Raw genomic sequence first — 21,283 nt, 5'->3', positions numbered from 1 at the left:
ATGAAATTTTCAGGAGTTATAGTTTAAAACTTTTACTTTGAAAAAATATGTATGAATTTAAATACTTTTTTTTTTTCAAATTGTTAATTAACTTTTAAGTTAAGAAATGAAAATTTTAATGACTTCTCCCTTAAAAATTAAAAAATTTTTTTTTTAGTATTTTGCAATAAACATTAAAGTAACGAAATCCGCAAAAAAATTTGAGCGATCGCGATTAGATTAAACAAAAAAAATTTTTATGACGGGCGGTAGCGCTGCCGGTATAGCGCTGCAGGTATAGCGGTTCGGCAACGCAACACTTAGAGTGTGTTGCATATTTCATTTGTATGTTGGGATGATGGTCTCACAATTTGCTTGCAGTGAATTAGCATGAATGTGGTAGAACAATATGCATAATACCTACCCGGTTAATAGTTTCAAAGAAATACTTAAGACGGGACTTCCCTAATCCAATAATATAATACTTAATTTTTTAATTAAAAATATCGTTATTTTATGATTAATTTTATTTCAACAAATGAAAGATAATAAATTAAATAGTTTTTCATAAATAAAAAAAAAGAAGTTAAATAATTCTTAAATTAATTCTTATAACTTATACGTATTGCTTTATTTCTTTTTTTTAACTTTATTGGTAACGATTTTAATGTCTTTGGCGAAAACTTTACACTCGAGTGATGTATTATTAGAGCTCTGTAATGATGATATTGGCGGGTATTTTTTATGGTTACACATCGGTCATAACGTAATTTAAACATCTTCTCATGGGAGTCATGATCTTCTTGAGAGCAAAAACCAAAGTTAATTTTTTAAATGCATTCTTACCCCATTCAAATAATGAAGTTGCATTGGTTATGTGCTTATCGCTTTCCCTTTGAAGACTTGCACGAAAAGCTTGCCTCTTAAAACTTCCTGCCAAACCATCACATGCTCCTTTCCCATGAGAAGTAGCAAAAAAATGACATTCCGCGTCCACGTTGAAATCTTTTTTATGATTTATTAAATTCACAAAATTATACTTATTTTTGTACTGAGAAGCAGCTCCGTCCGAAAAATAGGAAATCTTTTTTATTTTATCCGCTCCAAACTTATTTTTTAGAAATTTTATCAATTTAAAATTAAAAAGGTGAACTGAGCTCGCGTCGTGACAAACTTTTTCCGAAATTACCACGTAGTTTATATGTTTCATTTCTTCATTTTCTCTATAGTACACAACGTAAGGGTGAATTGTAGCCTGACTGGTATTCCAATGATGAGATTGGATGGCATTTTGAACAGTAAAAGTATAATTTTCAGAAAAATCAAGGCAAACGATAAATTCTCCATCCTCAACAGATTTTTTCTTGTCAGTAAAATATGACGCTTGAGATCGTGCAAGGAAATCATGTCTCAACAATTCAGGCCATTTTTGTCTTAAATCATAAAGAAAATCTTCTTTTGTCTTCGTTTCTTCAATGATTTCAGTTCTAAAAAATTCAAAATAAATTAACTGAATAAAATAATAATAAAAAAATGGATAATCAAAAGAATTAACAATTTAAACATATAAAATCTAATAATTTCATTATTAATATGTAGATTGCGTAACAAAATATAAAGAATTACTCAGTGGCGTGAATATAAAAATTATTTGATGACAATAATTACCAAAATTTTAAAAGAAAAGGAGAAGATTTGAGTGAAAATTTCTTTACCTATCAGTACTTTTCCATTGGCTGTATGGAATTTCATTTATTTTATGGTTATTAAGCAATAGTTCCAATTTGTTTATAATACTATCACTTCCTGGACACTTAGTACACTTTGAAAAGTAACACAATGATGCAGACTCTTGGCAAACAGAGCTTTTAATTAAATCATTTGAGCTTTCTGAAATAATTGTCCCCTCTTTTTATACTCTCGCAACCTGTTGCTACAGAGTATAATAGTTTTGTTCACCTAACGGTTGTTTGTATCACCTAAAACTAATCGAGTTAGATATAGGGTTATATATATATAAATGATCAGGATGAAGAGACGAGTTGAAATCCGGGTGACTGTCTGTCCGTCCGTCCGTCTGTCCGTCCGTCCGTCCGTGCAAGCTCTAACTTGAGTAAAAATTGAGATATCTTTATGAAACTGGTTTCATGGTACCGTGAGACGGTTGGTATTGCAGATGGGCGTAATCGGACCACTGCCACGCCCACAAAACGCCATTAATCAAAAACAAATAACTTGCCATAACTAAGCTCCGCAATAAGATACAAGACTGTTATTTGGTACACAGGATCACATTAGGAAGGGGCATCTGCAGTTAAAATTTTTTTTTAAAAAGTGGGCGTGGTCCCGCCTCTAATAGGTTTAATGTGCATATCTCCTAAACCGCTAATGCTATAATAACAAAATTCACTAGAAGCAAATATTTTTAGCACTTCTATTGACGGTGTGAAAATAGTTGAAATCGGGTGGCAACTCCGCCCACTCCCCATATAACGGTACTGTTAAAAACTACTAAAAGCGCGATAAATCAAGCACTAAACACGCCAGAGACATTAAATTTTATCTCTGAGATGGTATAAGATGACTTTATAGGAACCGCGTTCAAAATTAGACAGTGGGCGTGGCACAGCCCACTTTTAGGTGAAAACCCATATCTTGAGATCTGCTCAACCGATTTCAACCAAATTCGGTGCGTAACGTTCTTTTCATGTTTCTATGTCATAGTGCGAAAATGGGCGAAATCGGATTACAACCACGCCTATTTTCCATATGACACCATTTTTAATACCACTTGATTCTTTCACTTTCCACTATGCAAATCAAGCAACAATGATTATATCGGCGTAAAACTTTGCGTGAATAATACGTTTAAAGTATGCCACCTTGTGACCAAAAATTTTCTAAATCGAACGAAAACTGTTCAAGCCCCTAGGTACTGAATATGTGGACCCCAGTACCTATAGTTGACCTTCTACCGAAAATATCAGTCAATCCACAAAGAAATCTCAAACGAGTATACCATTTGACTTTGCGATAGTATAAAATGTTCGGTTACATCCGAACTTAGCTCTTCCTTACTTGTTTTAATTCATTTTTAAATCCAGCTAATTGCAATTTGAAATTTTGATGGATTTTACACACACACACATTATGAGTTCCACCCTTGCCAGCAGATATACATTCCCGAGGTCGGAGTTTTTGAAATTTGGATAGTCCAATCCTTTCGTCAGGATAAGCTTCTTTAAATTTTTTGTGTATTTCGTGAACATTATATAATAATAGTCGTTTTTGTTTTTGGATATTCTTCCCATTTTCAATCACCGAAACATAATCTTTCATACCAGGCATTACGCGGCTGACATCATCGGATATATAGAAAGCTTCAATACGATCAAGGGTTTCAATGTTTAGAGATTTTACTCTCTTAATCATAGGTTGCGATGCGAATCCTCGTTCTTGTCGTATTTTTTTTGCAGTTCTCACCATTCGTTTGGAAACTTTAAACTCTTTCCTTATCATTTTAATCGACCAATCTGTAGGAAGCGTAGTCAAAACCTGAATTTTATCAGCTCTACTAGTTTTACCATTGAAAGATTTAAAGTTATTAAGTAAAAGCTCTTTTGGATCAATTTCACTATTTACATTGTAAATTTACTCACAACATTTGTTAAAATGTTTTGAAATTCTTTATTACTTGAGACTCTCTTGATTTTGATTGAAGGTTCACCAATTTCCGTTAAAAACTTATTAACCTTATCAATTTTTAATTTGTTATCTTCCGGTTTGCAATGAAAAGTAGGATCTTTTTCTTCGTCATCTTCGATAACATCATTTGACTTCTCAGGCTTGTTGACTTCAGGACATTTATTCACCGATAATTCACCAAGAATTTCAGGTTTTCGGCCTGAATAAATAGTCCGTTCACATGAATTGTACATATAATTCCCAATAAAATCTTTAAAATCATGAGCGCGGTTTTTTGTTATTAAAAGTAAGTTTTTAATGATTTTTTTTGTTAAATGGATTGCAGCATTTCTTAACGAGGCCCATGATTAATTATCAACGAAATTATGAATGGCTCGAGATATTCCTTTGTTGTTCACATACTTGTAGATACTGGGACATAAATATTAAGATGCTTTCATATTTATTTCTTTTAGCCGCAAAGGATTTAGTTCGAATATCATTTTATTTGAAACAAGTATTGTAATGTTAATTGGATGTTTTAAAAGAAATAAAAAAAGATATGGGGTAAAAAAAGTATGGATTTTTAATACTTAAAGAATAGGAAATTCCAGTTAAAAATTTGGCCTTGAAATATTAATAGCGGGTATTCAATACATTCTGGTGGATTAGGGAATTCCCGTCTTAAGTATTTCTTTGAAACTATTAAGCGGGTAGGTATTATGCATATTGTTCTACCACATTCATGCTAATTCACTGCAAGCAAAATGTGAGACCATCATCCCAACATACAAATGAAATATGCAACACACTCTAAGTGTTGCGTTGCCGAACCGCTATACCTGCAGCGCTATACCGGCAGCGCTACCGCCCGTCATAACAATTTTTTTTTGCTTAATCTAATCGCGATCGGTCAAATTTTTTTGCGGATTTCGTTACTTTAATGTTTATTGCAAAATACTATAAAATTTTTTTTTTAATTTTTGAGGGAGAAGTCATTAAAATTTTCATTTCTTAACTTAAAAGTTAATTAACAATTTGAAAAAAAAAAATTATTTAAATTCATACATATTTTTTCAAAGTAAAAGTTTTGAACTATAACTCCTGAAAATTTCATTAAAAAATCACCAATAGTTTTCTAGTTATTAATTTTTTAACTAAAAGTAGAAAAAATTTTCAATTAAAAAAAAATTGTTGTTAAAATTAAAATTTAAAAAAACTGAGCAGGGGATTACTTGCTTATGATGACTACTTTATGAAAAAATACTCACATTCAAATTCGATGATCAAGTGGAAAATGGGGGGTCCACTTGACGTGTTTTTACTCATATGTATGTAGGTATATTTCGTCCCATAAAATGCAAACCAACGTCTCATCAAATGTTTCGAATTTGTTAGACATAAGTACAAAATGTTAGCTTCTTTTATCATATTTATATAACTAAGTTATAACCAGTATTTTAAATAATATATCATCAAGTGCATGATTTTCTTAAGTAAAAAAACATATGAACGCTCATGCTAAAGAGAAAAACAGGAGAACATTGATTTTTTGTTATTATTATTATATTATAAATTTTCTATTAGTGCCGATTATTAGTAGACTACATTATATGAACAATACTCGTATGTTCGGTATTTTAATAAAAGTGAGTGAACATGTTTTCTTTCATATATTGTAATTAGCAATATACCTTTAGATTATTGTTCCTTGCAAATTGCGCGAGAATGTAAAAAGTTCGGCTACATTCGAATTTAGTCTTTCCTTACTTGTTTCATATACATTTTTACTTTTTAATACACATTTATATTGATGATAAGATATTTTGTTTCAGAAAACACCAATTCGAAATAACACAAGACACATAAAATAAAGTGTAATTTAAAAACTAGATTTTTATCTTATATATATTTCTAGTTTTATGTCAATTCATAATTGGAAATTATGTTGCAATATCTTAAGTATATAATTTTTCTGTTCTCATGTAAACTTGTGAAAAGTGATATTACCTTATTTTGCATTTCAAATGATGATTTCTAAATATGTAATTTTCAGAATGATATTCCTATATATTCATGACAATAAGTAAAATTAACAAAAGTTTACCAATTAGGCTTTGACATTTTAAATATCGTCTAATATATCATATATAACCATTAACTAAGCATGCGAAATATGTTGGACGAAACAAAATGGATTTATTACCGATAATAATTGCAAATTATATTGTAAACTATTTATTTATAAATTTAAATAGGAAAAATATTAGGTATTAATTGTAAGTTAAGAGATTTATATAAAGTTGCTAATGTAAATAATTTCGGATCGCATCTTATTGATTTCATAAAAATGTTTAATACGTCTAATAAATTTGTACTTCTTTTGTGAAAGGGTAGGCCAGAAATGAAAACTGGGAATAGTTCGTTTGGTGTTTCAAATTCCTGTTGCTGCGCACGAAGGTTAATATTTATTTGGAAATATTATATTATATAATTATATACTTATAATATTATTACTCCATCATCTCCCCGAATATCTTTTTTACATGGAAGGTACAAAAGCAGTAAAATAATAAACAGTATATACAAGCGATGTTATTTTATTAAAATTAGCAAACCTCATGACTTTCTATTTAGACAGCGCGAAAACCGAATAGAAACAATTTTTTTTCCTAGATTGGTACAACCGCTTTTATGTTCATGTGAATTTCGATCTCCATGTGGCAATTGGTGTGTGTATGGCATGTGTTTATAACGTTAATAGTTTGTCAAAATTGCACTCTGCCTTAGCCGGTCGTCAAATACCACTTCAGTTGTGGAAGAAAACCCTGACCGAAAGACTGGAAAATGCTACAGACCCGCTAGACGCGCTATGTGTACACATGTGATTCTGGTTAATTCTGCCTTCGTGATCGGAGTTCCCCCCTGAAATTCAAAAATATCAAAGTCACGAAAACGACTCCGAACTGCTGAGGTTACCAGACACGTGAAGATACCTAAACATAATATTCCTTGCAATGAAACGACTGACAAGGACAGTAATAGACCATTATTTTCATGGGAGGGGGATTGGGCAAGAGGAGCACCTGTGATGACGTAGAGAGAAGGAAAAAGTCTTGCGCGGAGGCTGCCCGTCCTTCAACTACGCAATCATAGACACTGAGGAAGTCGGCGGGGCAAAATCTAACCCTCTCATTCTCAAACATGATGAGTTTCAAGATTTCTAAGGCCCGGCTTGTGTGGCCATCAACTCCAATTCATTCAATTCTGAGTTGATCACTACCATCTGACAAGTGCTCAACCTATACTATATAGCCAGGACGACGATTCAGTGTTTACCCCAGAAATGGTTTCAAACCAAAGTAGCAGATACTGACAGTGATTTCCTGTTCTATTGCAGAATGGTGCAGAACAATTGTCTCACCGAATATATACATATATTATGCGTCCTTGTAGAGTACGCACCGAGTGGGTTTCTGGAAGCCAAGGTTATCTTCATACCGAAACCGGGAAAAAAATACTCCTTGCCAAATTGTTATAAACCGATTAGTCTAACATTCTATAACATTCACCCAATCGTAGGGTCTTCAGGAAGAACGCGTATGTCAAATGTTAGTCGGATCATACCGCTCTACATTAAGTAGTCGGACCAAATATCTTTAGACAAACAAGAATTCATCCTAGCGGTCCTCATTTAAGTGGGAGGGGCTTTAAATAACACTAATAAAGTTGCACTGATATCATCTTAGCGCTTAATTTAACATTTACTAGAACCTGTTGCAAGGATAGGCTCATATACTAGTAACAGACAAACTATTAATGAAGGGGAAGGTATAAAAAGCCCTCACCAGATCACTTTACTCTTGCTTTCGGTCACTTTTATCAACGAATTAGTGCCAGGCTTATCATTACTGCGGGCATGGTGTAATACTCAATCTCGTTACAGAACTCGATATATATTGGCAATGCGACTGGTAAAAATAGATTTATCGGGACTTAATCACAACGGTTTCCTTCGTAAGTAGAGAAGAATTGAGCAATGGTATCACCGCCGAAATATATGTATATACTTTTGATTGATGGAAAAACCGAGAACGGGAGCTCGATTTCCCGTCCCATCCATACTCAGAAAATTACTATAAAATAAGCGAATACAGCACGAATACATAATTCAGAGTTCCCAGCCAAAATTGTTGGAAAAATTGAAGACCCCAAGTGGTGTTCTGCTCTAATAAACCCTTATACATAGGTACAGAAGGAAATGAAAAAATAGACGAGTTGGCCGGACTGCTCTGAAGCAGACGGAAATTTAGATACCTTAAGTTGCTCTATTCAGCTCCTTCAAGGGCTGCTTGAAGCAATGGAGGATAAAACAACACCCCAAGTCTTGGAACGACAGCAAGACAGATCATCAAAGTGTTGGAGTATTACATATAGTAGGCAGACTAAAAGGAACTAAGTTATATTGTAGAGGTCATCACAGAACATCTATACCTTATTTGTAACCTCCAGAAATTGGTAAAGTATAATCAACAGAATGCAGAGCATGCGTAGATGATGATAATATGATATACTATTACGTCTGTGAATGCCTAGCTTTAAGTCGATTAAGACGAGATATCTTCCACGGCTCCCATTGTTCTTATTTAAAGAATAAAAGAGAGAAAAAACTTAGATATTTCATTAAATTCTCTAAGTTTGTAAATGTTGCTTAATTGAGTATCATTTGAAAGCAGAATTGGCGTAATAATGGCTTAATTATTGCCGGCCTGAGCACTCTATTTCAACCAACCAACTAAGTCAAACTTAAGCGACAAACTTGAGTCTGGAAAATATTGTAGTATCACAACAGGAAGGGTGTGCGTGTCTCCGCTCTTCAATATGTTTAACCTATAATCTTACAAACTCCTTAAGTACCCAAACATAGTGAAAATATTCTCTTTAACATTTCATGATACAGTGTGAAATCGAGAAATATGTATCAAATTTCATCTACAATTACTGTAGATCGGTCTAGAACTTTTCTAATACTTACTGAAACGGAAATCGCTTTCGACGAAAACATTGGACATATTTTGCAACTGTGATTAGGACTATCCATAGAAATCAGTTTTAAATGTCATCAATTTACGAGATGCAATAGCCATAAACCCAAAGAATTTGGAACCTCTGGTTGGCTTTTATGATATCGGACAATGTCTCATTGAATTTGAGTGAGAATGTTTTTTAGGAATAATATGCTTTAGTGCCAATATTAGATGAAATCAGTTATTCTCTTCTTAGAAAGCGATTATCATTGGTAAATAAACAAACTATTTTGAACGATTTCACCAAGAAGCTTTCAGTAAAGGTCATATCCGCAAAGTAAAAAAATTTAATTAAAATCAATTTGGGAAACAATAAATTACCGGTTTTAGTAACTTGATAGTCTGAGAACCCTAAATCTTTCAAAAACTAATTGTTATACCACGTTCAGACCAAAATTTTAAAGTATTTATATTACATTTAATTTATTCACAAATCTAGTCTGTCCTCACTGCCGTTGGATATTTATAAATCAGCTATTTTTGACATTAAAACTCACATCGTTTAATATTTATCAAAAGAAAACATTGTAATGTCATTATAAAAGTTGTCTTGTTCTAAATATTTTCCATTTTTTTAATGGGAATAATGGACGCATTTTTTGATTTGGGAAGACGATTACCAGGTTAATTTAAATGCGTTGCTTTTAATTTATTTGTTTACGTTTTTTTTTCGTCTTACATTTTTTTCCTCTTTGTGGTGTCTAAACCAGCTGTGATAATGTGATAAATTTCCTTATTGACAAACAGAGGGCGCTAAATCAAAATCGCACTGGGAGATTTCAAGTAGATTAGCTTTAACCCTCCGCGATGACGAGATTAACAAGTGTCATATTTGTATGGCGAAATCTTGCTGAATCTAGTAGATTAGTGAGATAATCTATTCAACAGCCTAAGTCTAGTTATTAAGTATCGGTCGGAACATGGTATTACCCTTAACTTACATATTAACTCAAAGTCTGCTTGGATGAATGTACATAAGTATTTGGTAATTTATTTGAAAATATGGTTCTAGAATTTTTCGAATTCGGAGTACAATAGTAAAAACTCAATAGCTCGATGAAAGAAACATAATTTTAATTTGAAAAACTCTAAGTTTTTTAGAAAATTTACCGCTCTACAAAAGTCGTATGTTTTTTCTCTTTGTTTTCTTTTGATAGGATGTTTGACGATGATTACCTCGTAAACGATTATCTTAATCGGGAAATTATTTATGTAATTATTGATAGATTTCTGAAGCTCTTAATTTTTTAGGGAACGGTATTTAATTTTTATTCAACTTGTGATCCGATTTCACTTGGCAAACGTTTTTAGTTGTAAACAAATTTTCTTTCTAAAATAATTATGGTTTTGAATAAAAAAACATTTGAAATTGTATTCTCAATTTTAAATATCAAACCGAATTGAATCACATTTGAGCTAATTCCCTTACTGCATGAATATGCTGATCAATTTAAACTGTGCGCGCAACCGAATAGATAAATACTTTTTTTCTAGATTGGTATAACCCATTCTTATGTTCGTATGAACTTTGATATTCATGTGTTAATTAGTGTAAGTAAGCAGCTTATTGTTTGAGACCCGAATAGTTTGTTTGTTTGGTCATCTTTAATGGGTCGACTCAACCATTTTGATCAATGTTTTGGGTATGAATCAAATGTGTTTGATCAATTAGTGATTTATCTGGAAATATATCCAGATTCAAACTTGTATATCATCAAACTTGTCAATCATCTCTTTTAAGACCTCTACTCGACGTCGTTTTTGTAAAATGCTAAGGTCTTTTGACGCGAGTCAAATGTTTTTTCTTAAAGATAGAAGGAGCTTTCAATAACATCTAGCCTAGGGCCATAATGAGCGCGCTTAAAGATTTGGACATCTCTGAACCTATCAGAAAATGTATGCAAGCAATATTAAAGGACATTAATCGGTCAGCCGTATCGTGTGGACTAAACTTAAATGCTAGCAAAACGGAGTTAGTATTTTTCACTAAGAAAAACATGGTACCAGGCTAACAATAGGAGATAAGGAAAGCGACGTGGGCTAATTTTATACAGTAAGCTTTCATGGAAACTAAACTTAGACACTAGAGTAAAGAAAGCAGATACAGCACTTCACACCTGTAAAAGGATAGTAGGGCCCAAATGGGGATTAACGCCTCAGGTAGCTCATTGGTTCTACACAGTAGTTGTAAGGCCGAGTATGTTATACGGTATTTTAGTATGATGGCCAATAATGGAAAACAAATAAGCGGTAAGACCTATGGAAAGCACAACAGCTAGTATATACATCAGTGGAGCACTTAGAACTACGCCGAGTCAGGCACTAAACGTAATTTTACATTTACTACCAAGAGACCTATTGTGTAAGAAACTGGCAGCGAATTCAGCTCTTGGACTGAGGGAATCCTCCCAATTTTTCGCCTGTAATAAGGGGCATTCTATGATACTTAGTAAGTTCCCGTTTCTACCCACTACCACGGATTTTCGAAATCGTTTAGAATTGAAACTAAATTCGGTTTTTAATATTTCCTTCTTTCCAGAGATAATCGAGTGGGTGGTGTTTTTTCAGCAAAATTACATACGAAAATCGCCTTCCGTTTGCCAGATCACTGCAGTCTTCTAACATCTCACATCCTGTTTTACGATAAACCTGCAATGGGTTCCAGGGCATAGTGATATCCCGGTAACTGTGAGTTCAAAAGGAATCACATAAGAACTCTAGTCGGAGTGCATACAGGCCACTGTCTAATTGGCAGACATGCCAGCAGACTGCTGCATACAATGACTGTTGTAGAAGCTGTCAGGAGATAGAAGAAAAGGAGACTTTCAAACATCTTCTATGCGAATGCAAGGCTCTATACAAGTAACTAATCGCAATTATGGGTCGAGAGTTTCTGAGCGACGTTTCAGAAGTTGCACAAATAAAACTTTTTATAGAGATGAACTTTATCAGAAGTCCGGGGTGATTCAGAGACAATAGAGTGAGAGAACATTAGTCCCGATGATATCACAACGAGCCTCCTAAAGGCTTTGATACGTTGCCAGACATCCACTGTACTGGGGTGATTCAGAGAGGAGACAATAGAGTGAGAGAACATTAGTCCCGGTGATATTATAATGAGCCTCCTAAAGGCTTTGGTACGTCGTCAGACAGCCACTGTACCCACCTACACAAGCTAGCCATATTTCTATTGAAAACACAAATTTTCAAGCAAACTTGCAGAACAAACCTTTCGCGTCGTAAACAAATAGATGCCAAACATACACTAATTGACATATGGAGATCAAGCTTCACATGAACATAATATTTTACCAATCTAGGAAGAATTTTTTTATTATCGATTCTTTTTGCGTGCGCAGTTTGTGGACTAGTCCAACTTTGATCAGATGGTATTCATGAACATAAACCAGCTCTTAGTCTGAATAAATCTATGTAGTATAAACGAATATAAAATGTAAAATAATTATACAATTTTGTATAACTATGATCATTACTAAAATGTACAATTATCCTCTTCCCGAAATTTTACATACGTCTCATTATCTTGAAGTAAAATTTTTTGAATCGTTCACTTCTACCACGTGTGAATTACACCCATGCCCCTCTTTTGTATTACAAGCTTTAAGTGTAAAAACTCGTACGTTTAGTTACAGAAGCTATCCCATATATGCAGTCGGAAATAATAATAACCCAAACCTATTATGTGCTGATTTAAGAATTAAAATCATATGTTATGATTATGAGTCGACATGTTTATTTTGTTTAAATTAGGTTTCCCATTATTTTATTAGTCAAAAGAAAGTTCAAACTAATCAATTTATAAATTTGACTAAGGAAATTATGCAAAGAATATACTATAACTACAACTGTAAGTGGATCTATAAGTTTTAATCACCTAGAATCCCATAATATAATATAATATTTCAAAGCAAAATCTGAAAATAACTAGATATTCATATCACAGAATTATTCCTTGTACAGCATTCCAAGATATTAAATCACCAAAATAGGCTGGTGAATCTTAAGAATCTGATTTGAGGAAACCTTATAAATAGAAAATTTTACGATATGTATCACATTTTTTTAAGAGGTTTATAAAAATAAAGTGGCATTAAATGAAAAGGACTTTAAATAATAGTTTTGTTTTCTAAATAAAAACTTCAATCAACTAGAGAAAAATTCACTGTGTTGTTTAGCTTTATAGCAATAGTAAGTTAGATAAATAAGTTTTTCAAGCTATACTCAACCGAAAAATTGAATAGTCTAACAGTTTCAATTTGACCTTTGAACACTATGGTGATACTTTGAACACTATGACCTCAACAACGCTCCCTAAAAATATAAAATCACTTATCTGACTTAAGTCTGGACTTTGAGAAAGCTTTTGACAGATTCGGAGACATCGGAACATTGGCCACAAAATGTAAAATTTTATGAAAGCATTTATCTCAAACTATAAATTTTAAGTAAGTGCAAACAACCACAACTCAAATACTTATATTTGCCTAATGGCATACCACAAGGCTCTCCTCTTTCACCAACGTTATTTATTATAGCATTTAATCAACTCAGCCATCTAATAGCCCATGTAGGCCATCTTATCTACTCTGATGATGTCTTTATTTAAAAGATTTGAACCAAATTAAGGTTTTATTTTCCAATATCCTAACAGACATCGTAGATTAGTCTAAGACGTCAGACCACATTCGCAGAAAACGAAAATGCGCCTTCCCTATTGTGTCTCTTAGGAATGCACAAATTCCACACTCAAGAATATTTTTTAATAAAATTTTATGAAGATAACTCACACCCTGATCGATAAAGGCGTCAGATGGAAGCTGCGGTACTCCATGGAACAATTTAACTTATTTTCGCCAATAAACTATTGTATATCCGGTATTATAGGTTCATTTTATTTTGCTAAGATATCCCGCCATCGGCACAGCGACACACTCTTATTAGAAAGAGACGCTCTCAAATTTCGATGACAAAACGCGTGGTTAGCATTTGGTTCCTCCCAAAATGTATAAACAGGAGCTAGAGCAACTTGACCTCAGCAAATTTGGTTGAAATAATTTTAGCAGTTTGTGCGGTATATATATGAAAGCTTTTATTTTTTTTTCTGGCATTTTCTAACCTCATAAGTCCCTTCCTACAGCGATTCCCTGTACCAAAGTACAGTTTTTCATCTTAACTTGTGGCTTAATTATAGCCTTTATAAGTTTTTAGCCCGTACTTGGTTGGAGTCGACTCGGCTGAATGATGTCCTCGAGCAATTTTCTAACTTCACTTCACTGTTTTTCTAATACCGGTCTGCCAGAATCTATACCGTCAAGCCATTTGCAAAAAATCTTCCCACGTTGATAAACGCTTAGAAAGAAGTTAAAAACTCAACCTTACGATCGTTTAAAATCCTTCAGTCATCCAATGAAGGGAAATTTGGTTCTTCAAGAGATCAATGCCACCATCGACTCTGAAGATAGAATTATGGAAAGCCTTCTTGTGGATTCCCAATTTCTGTGCGACCAGTGGAAAACAATTTATAATTGATGCAAAATTGCTTCAGAGAATTTAGAGCATGTCGAGACGATTCCATCAGCAAAAAAAAAAAACACGAAAACAACCTGCATGAAGAAGTGGATTAATATTGCAATATAAAAGAAATTAAATTTAAATGAGTTCGTTCTCATTTCTAAGGTAACTCCATGATATGAAAGAATATAAATTTAACGCAGCTGTAAAAAATTTTGCAAAAAACTATTTAGTTGATGTATTGATAAGTTGTCCAAAGAATGCAAATCGTCTTACTCCATACAATTTAAATTATTTTTCATCGCCTTGAGAATATTTTTCACGCTACCCGTTTCTGTTTCAAGCGGTGAAGTTCAAGGATTAAAAATTTCATCGATCGTGCTCGCCACAGGGCAGGATTTCAGGACTAGCTACATTGTGTCTAGAGGCAGAATTTGCCAAGAAGTTGGTAGCACATTTCTAAGTTTCAAATAATTGGAGATTGGAGGATTTTACACTGCATGTTCAAAAACTTAATCAAGATAGTCAACAGATTTCAAAAGAACTGTTTTTTCTTTAATGAGATCGATAAATAAATAAATGAGATATTTCTGTCTTCTTATTAACTGTCAATTCTAGCTATCTCTATTTTCATATATTCCGGCGTAATCTGAAAAAATATGTTTGGCTGAAAGTCTATGTATGAATTGATTTATATGCGGTATATGCGGGTTCCTGAGTATGCACTATGTCCGAGATATTTATCATATTAGCGCTGTAGGAAGGTACATACCGATATAACTAAGTATATCCTGAACAGGGTATATTAAGGTTGCCACAATGTTTATAACACCCATAAGGAAACGTCGGAGACCCAATAAACTGTATATATTAATTATTAGCGTGACGTATTTTTGAAGGGTATTATAATTTCGATTCAACCGAACTAAACTTCTTTTTTTGTTTTGATTTTATAACCAAATGACATAACGGTTAATATATTGGGTATATGAGGTGAAAAGATGACCAGAGGGGTGGAAATAATTATATCAGGTATATGGGGTCTAGATCAAGGTCTGAATTGATTTCATTTATATTTAAAACTAAACTATTGTATATTGTGGTCAAAAAACTTGTTCCCGTTCGTTAAAATGAGGCGTTTTTTGAAAAGTTACAGCACTTTTAGTATTTATTGACATAATCTTTGCACAGGGTTAGCATGGTTATTATCCGATTGCATGTCAATTTTCGCACTGTATCAACAAATGCTAGAAAGATACAGGCTTGATAAGTTTGGCTGGCATAACTTATTCGCTTGTGAGATATAGTCGTATATATTATACATGTTAGGGGTCTTCGCCACTTTTCAAAAATATTTAAACCACAGAAGCTCATCTCTACTGTGACTTCCTGTGCCTAATTTTAATTTTGAACTGTATTTTTTCAATTAGACGAATGTTGCGGAAGTAATCTCAGGGGGTTCATGAAACACCTGTACCAAGTTTCAACAAGCATCTAAACTACCACTAGGTATCGCTTCCACGGTAAGTAAAGGTAGATCGACTAAGAATGGACAGACAGGCAATAGGCAACAATAGTTATCTAAGTCAGTCTCTTGAACTGTCAAAATTGCAACCTATGCAGTCTGGATTTCTGAATGACCTACAGCCGCAATTCAACACCTTGCAGTAGCCACGGTGACCGGCGGATGTAACGCAATGCCTTACACAAGCTTTAAATTGTGCAGCAGAAATTTAGAATAGCAGCATCAACGGCAGTAGCGGCGATAGTAATAATAGGTTATAAATAAGGGAAATGTAATTTAAATAAAACAGTTTTAGAACGGAACTCAAATTGTGTTTATTTAAAATAACATAATTCCGTGGTAGTCGACAACACCGTCGCTACCACTCACAACGCACATAAATATTCAAACATAATTCAGCGGTAGTCGACAACACCGTCGCTACCGAATAAAGTAACAGTAACCGATAATAAAAAAATAACTTACATGTACTATATAACTCAATATCTATCTTGATTAGTTTTAGGTTATTTGAACAAAACTACTATACTCTGTGCAACAATGTTATTGTTATGAATGTTACTAATATTTTACCAAATATTTCACTTACTTAGAGAGTTAAAAATCATTATAAGCGGGGTAGGATTTTATTAATTTTTGGCATCCTAATTCTTAAGGGAATATTCCTAATCAATTTCATGATGATAATTCACACATTGTCCGATATTTATGATATAAGTACATAGTTATAAAGTCAACTAGAACAACGAAAATTATTCTATTTTGTATATGGAGTTAATGAAAAAATAATGTCACTGTCCGATCATTAATGTTCGTTGGTTCCAAAACAACCTATACCATGTCAATGAATAAGTTCACTTAGTTTAGATAGGGTATGAAGTCAACCAACATAAAGATCATAATTATATTATATATATGATGATTGAAGGAAGGTCTGAACCGATTTTATATGTTAAGCAACGAACCACATTGTTGTGAGGAAACGATGTACGCTTAATTTCATTAATATATATCAAACATTTTAAAATTTTAGATGAGAGTTGCAGAATATTATGGTTTTTGTCTTATCTTAATAATTTTAAATTGTATTATATGTTTTGTATGTGTTATTGTATAAAATTAGTTAAATAGTTACGAAGAAATAAAATTGTATCCAAAAATAAGTTGAGCCACTACTATCGTCCAATTATACATATGTATATAATATCCACATCCATGCTTTCTGTATTATCTTTAACGTTTTTAATTTAATTCCAAAATGCATAGACTTAGTTATTGAGTGGTTGGTGGCTTAAATTTATTACTTTAAATTTTTATACTCTCGCAACTTGTTGCTACAGAGTATAATAGTTTTGTTCAACTAACGGTTGTTTGTATCACCTAAAACTAATCGAGTTAAATATAAGGTAATATATATATATAAATTATCAGGATGAAGAGACGAGTTGAAATCTGGGTGACTGTGTGTCCGTCTGTCCATCTGGCCGTCCGTCTGTGCAAGCTGTAGCTTGAGTAAAATTTGAGATATCTTTATGAAACTTGGTACACACGTTTCTTGGTAACGAAAGACGGTTGGTATTGCAGATGGGCCTAATCGGACCACTGCCACGCCCACAAAACGCCGTTAATTAAAAACAAATAAATTGCCATAACTAATATCGACAACAAGATAAAAGACTCTTATTTGGTACACAGCACCACATTAGGGAGGGGCATCTGCAGTATATAAGACGATTTTATAGGAACCACGTTTAGAATTAGATAGTGGGCGTGGCACCGCCCACGTTTAGGTGCAAACCCATATCTTGGGATCTGCTTAACCGATTTCAACCAAATTCGGTACATAATATTCTTCTCATATTTCTATGTTATAGTACGAAAATGGGCGAAATCGGATTACAACCACAATTATTTCCCATGTAACATCATTTTAAATTCCATCTGATTTTTTCACTTTCCAGCAAATCAAGCAACAATGATTATTGCGGCGTAAAACTTTGCGTGAATAATACGTTTGAAGTATGCCACTTTTTTACTAAAAATTATCTAAATAGAACCAAAACTGTTCGAGCCCCTAGGTACTGAATATGTGGGCCCCCGTGCCTATAGTTGACTTTTTACCGAAAATATCGGTGAACATAGAACAAGGCGGTAAGATCCACAAAGAAATCTAAAACGAGTATACCATTTGACTTTGCGAGAGTATAAAATGTTCGGTTATATCCGAACTTAGCCCTTCCTTACTTGTTTCGATTATTAATGTTCCACTATAAGTTTACCTATTATCCGATTCTGCCTGCATTCTCAGGTGGTTAGATAGTCTTAACGAAGAAGTATACCAAATTACCACTTGCTCGGACAGATTGACTATGAGTATGTCAGCCGCATGTCAATTCGTTTGCGTCATCCTATCAATTATGATATACAATATATTTATCCATCTGGATTAATCTTAGTTGTTACAAACAACAGCTAGGTGAACAGAGTTTTTACAAGTATATGTGGCAAGAGTATAAACATACATCTGATCTTTTATCGATCCCTATTGAGCGTTGTCAAACGTAAAAACCAGAACTTGCAAAAACCGACCTACATCAAAATCAACCCTGTATCAATAATAAAATTGAAACCTTACTCAGTAAAAACCCGCTTGTAATATGGGGGTTTAATATGGATAATGAAAAATGTGAAATGTGCTCTCTGTACTTTGACCTGTGAAATGTACCAAGAATCTGATAACATTTTGTGCGACGAGCAATTTTCCAGGTTTATATCCATGATATACTATATTTTCTACGGATGGATTAATAATAAATATTATATAAATCAATATAAACTGAACTTAATTATGTAGTATATCGTAGCTATAACATATAAATCGCAATGGTTTTGTATACGTAAGCTAAGCCGTCCGCCACCGTCATGCACAGATGCTAGCTGGTATCAGTGCCAGATGGTCGGCTATAATCCCCCGCTGAACCCTCCCTGAGTGTGTCGACTGGTAATAGATACCACAGTATCTCGACGCCGGCAAGGGCGGGCTAGCAACAGTTCGCTCTTAATGTAATAATATCAAGCCAAGGTCAGACTTCCTACCTGGGTGTTCGTTGCTCTTCAATAGCACAGCATTCAAATCGGGAGTTTTACTATGGTTGTGGGCACAAAAAGGTCTGGATCAAGGTGTCATGCGACCCGTGCCGAGGATCAACTAGTCTCGAACCGAGCCTATGGACACCAGGCGCTTAAGCTGCGCTGACAAACATAGGGCTGGAGGTGCTACTAAGCAATCCGCCACCGTCATGCACAGATGCGAAATGATACCAGGGCCATATAAAGATGATAGCGTGTGATGACGAGCTGTTGGTCCAACAATACAAGGCCGGGATATTCAAGGTCTGAGCCAGGCTAGTGGCGGTAAATATTAAGAAAATTCCCGTATAAGGGAAAGGGTATGAATCCCGAACCAAATAATGCAGCTTATAAGAGCGTGTAACCCGAATCTGCCGACTGAGCCTGAATGCAGATTCTGATATTGTGAACCAAAGAATTCATAAAACCGCTGACAAAATGTGGCGGGGAGATTAACTATACGTTTACAAAGGATAGGGTCATGACCTACAAGTCAAACGCCGATGCAGTAGACCCCTTGACGTCGGAAACGAAGTGTGAAGTCAAGGAAGATCCAATGAAGCCCTCGAGTGAAGTGGAAAACACTGAGCAAGGTAAATTTTCTTCGAGACCTGAGCTTGCAGACAGACTTTCTAACTTTACACAGAGAGTGAACTTCTGAGTGACTCTCAAGAAGACTCAGGTAGTTAATGCGTCTTCTTCAACTTAATCTCGACCACAGCAAATTAGCTACTCTAGCCCTAATTAGCCGTGTGGCGGCAGAACAGCCTGACTTTTTCCTCATTCTGGAGCCATGGGTTAATGGAGAGCGTATTTGCTTTTATGACACCGGGATATAGTTTACACATGTCAAACTGCGAAGGTCAGGCTAGGACCTGTATAAGGACTAAAAAAACTTAATGTTTTCATGTTACATAGCTATAGTAATCAAGCCACCACAGCGTTAAGCTGGGAGACTGGCAGTAACAAATACCGGCTGGTATCGTGCTATATATAATATATGCCGTATGAAGAGGAAGAAGTACCATCGCAGCTGATAAAAGAACTGAAAAAGAAAATATTTTTGTAATGATATCGAGAATACGCCAGAAGCGTCTCGAATTAGGAAAATAATGGCACAATCGGTGCATAACATTGGATACCTGTAGAAGCTATTCTACAGCTGGACGGTATCCAGTGAGGAGTCTTTAGGCCTGCTAATAGATACTCACTTCGCAGGCAGCTCTTAAAACTACACGATGGAGTATACAGTAGGCGGTGGAGTAGAGACAGATTCCATATATTGGGCGATAGGCAGTTTCAAGGCCTTCAAATCGCCGAGACCAGACGGTATATTCCCGGCTCAGTTACCATAGCAATATAATAGCCTGGTTAACGATCATGCTAAAAGGGGCATTGCAGTAAAACCACATTTCTTCATTAAGGAAAATAGTCAAGGTGATATACACTAGGCAGAAAAAATTTGCGTACAAAATAAATCGTTGGAGAAAATAAGTTTATATATAATACTTTTCATAAAACTAATTTATATGATATCTATTAAAGGACGTTAAATATGTTGTTTTATGAAAATAAAAGTGATTAAATTTCCGACAATAACATATAAACAAAGCAAAACAAGCGGACGAGCAAAAATATTCTTCCACCGAATCCTTCTTAAAATTTAATAGGAAGTCGGATACCCCCTACGTTTTAAAACTTTCGCTAGAGAATTTGGCATGAAATAGACAAGCTCAGAGGTTTCTGTCAGACCATTCCTTGTTTAGCACATTATTGAGCATATCTTTTAAGGTAATTGGTGGATTTTACGTTCCAATGAATCCCATAGGTGCTTTTTATCATTTATATTCAAATCTCTTGATGGTGGTGCTTGAAGCTGCTTGGGAACGTTGTAGATGTATGTATACCAAAAGCGTGCAGCAGCTCACTCACTAACTCAAAGGATTTCAGACCAATTAGTCTTTCCGCATTTCTATTAAAATCATGCGAAAGGCTAATTTACAAATGAGAAGACGTCTAAGCCCAGAAACAATGGCAATTTAGCAGTATGCGTATTCTTAGGGAGAATTCACAAAAACAGCACTAAGCTCAATGGTAGCAGAGAATGAGAAATCTGTAGAGATAAAAGGTGGGCCGTATCGCTCGGACTAAACTTGAATGCTAGCAAGACATATTGCCAGATTATCCAGAGAAGAATGGGAAAGGGGTGAGGTGGACAAGAACCGTAATGGGTTCCAGGACATAGTGATATACATGATAACTGTAAAGCAGATGAACTAGCCAGAGCAGGCACCACCCTACAATTAGACTCCGAAAAAGAAGGAATTTATATTCCTCTGGCTACATC

At 34.4% G+C, this 21,283-nt stretch overlaps 1 protein-coding gene across 2 annotated transcripts in view; it reads right to left on the bottom strand.

Moving 5' to 3' along the window:
* Window positions 1-21,283, bottom strand: part of LOC106619859 (uncharacterized) — a 104,237-nt gene that overhangs the window by 14,547 nt on the left and 68,407 nt on the right. The gene's annotated exons all lie outside the window — the stretch shown is intronic.

Source organism: Bactrocera oleae, chromosome 3 (assembly GCF_042242935.1).
Source record: "Bactrocera oleae isolate idBacOlea1 chromosome 3, idBacOlea1, whole genome shotgun sequence".
NCBI lineage: Eukaryota > Metazoa > Arthropoda > Insecta > Diptera > Tephritidae > Bactrocera > Bactrocera oleae.
Note: the sequence above shows the minus strand (reverse complement) of the source record. Positions and strands in the feature narration are given on the sequence as shown.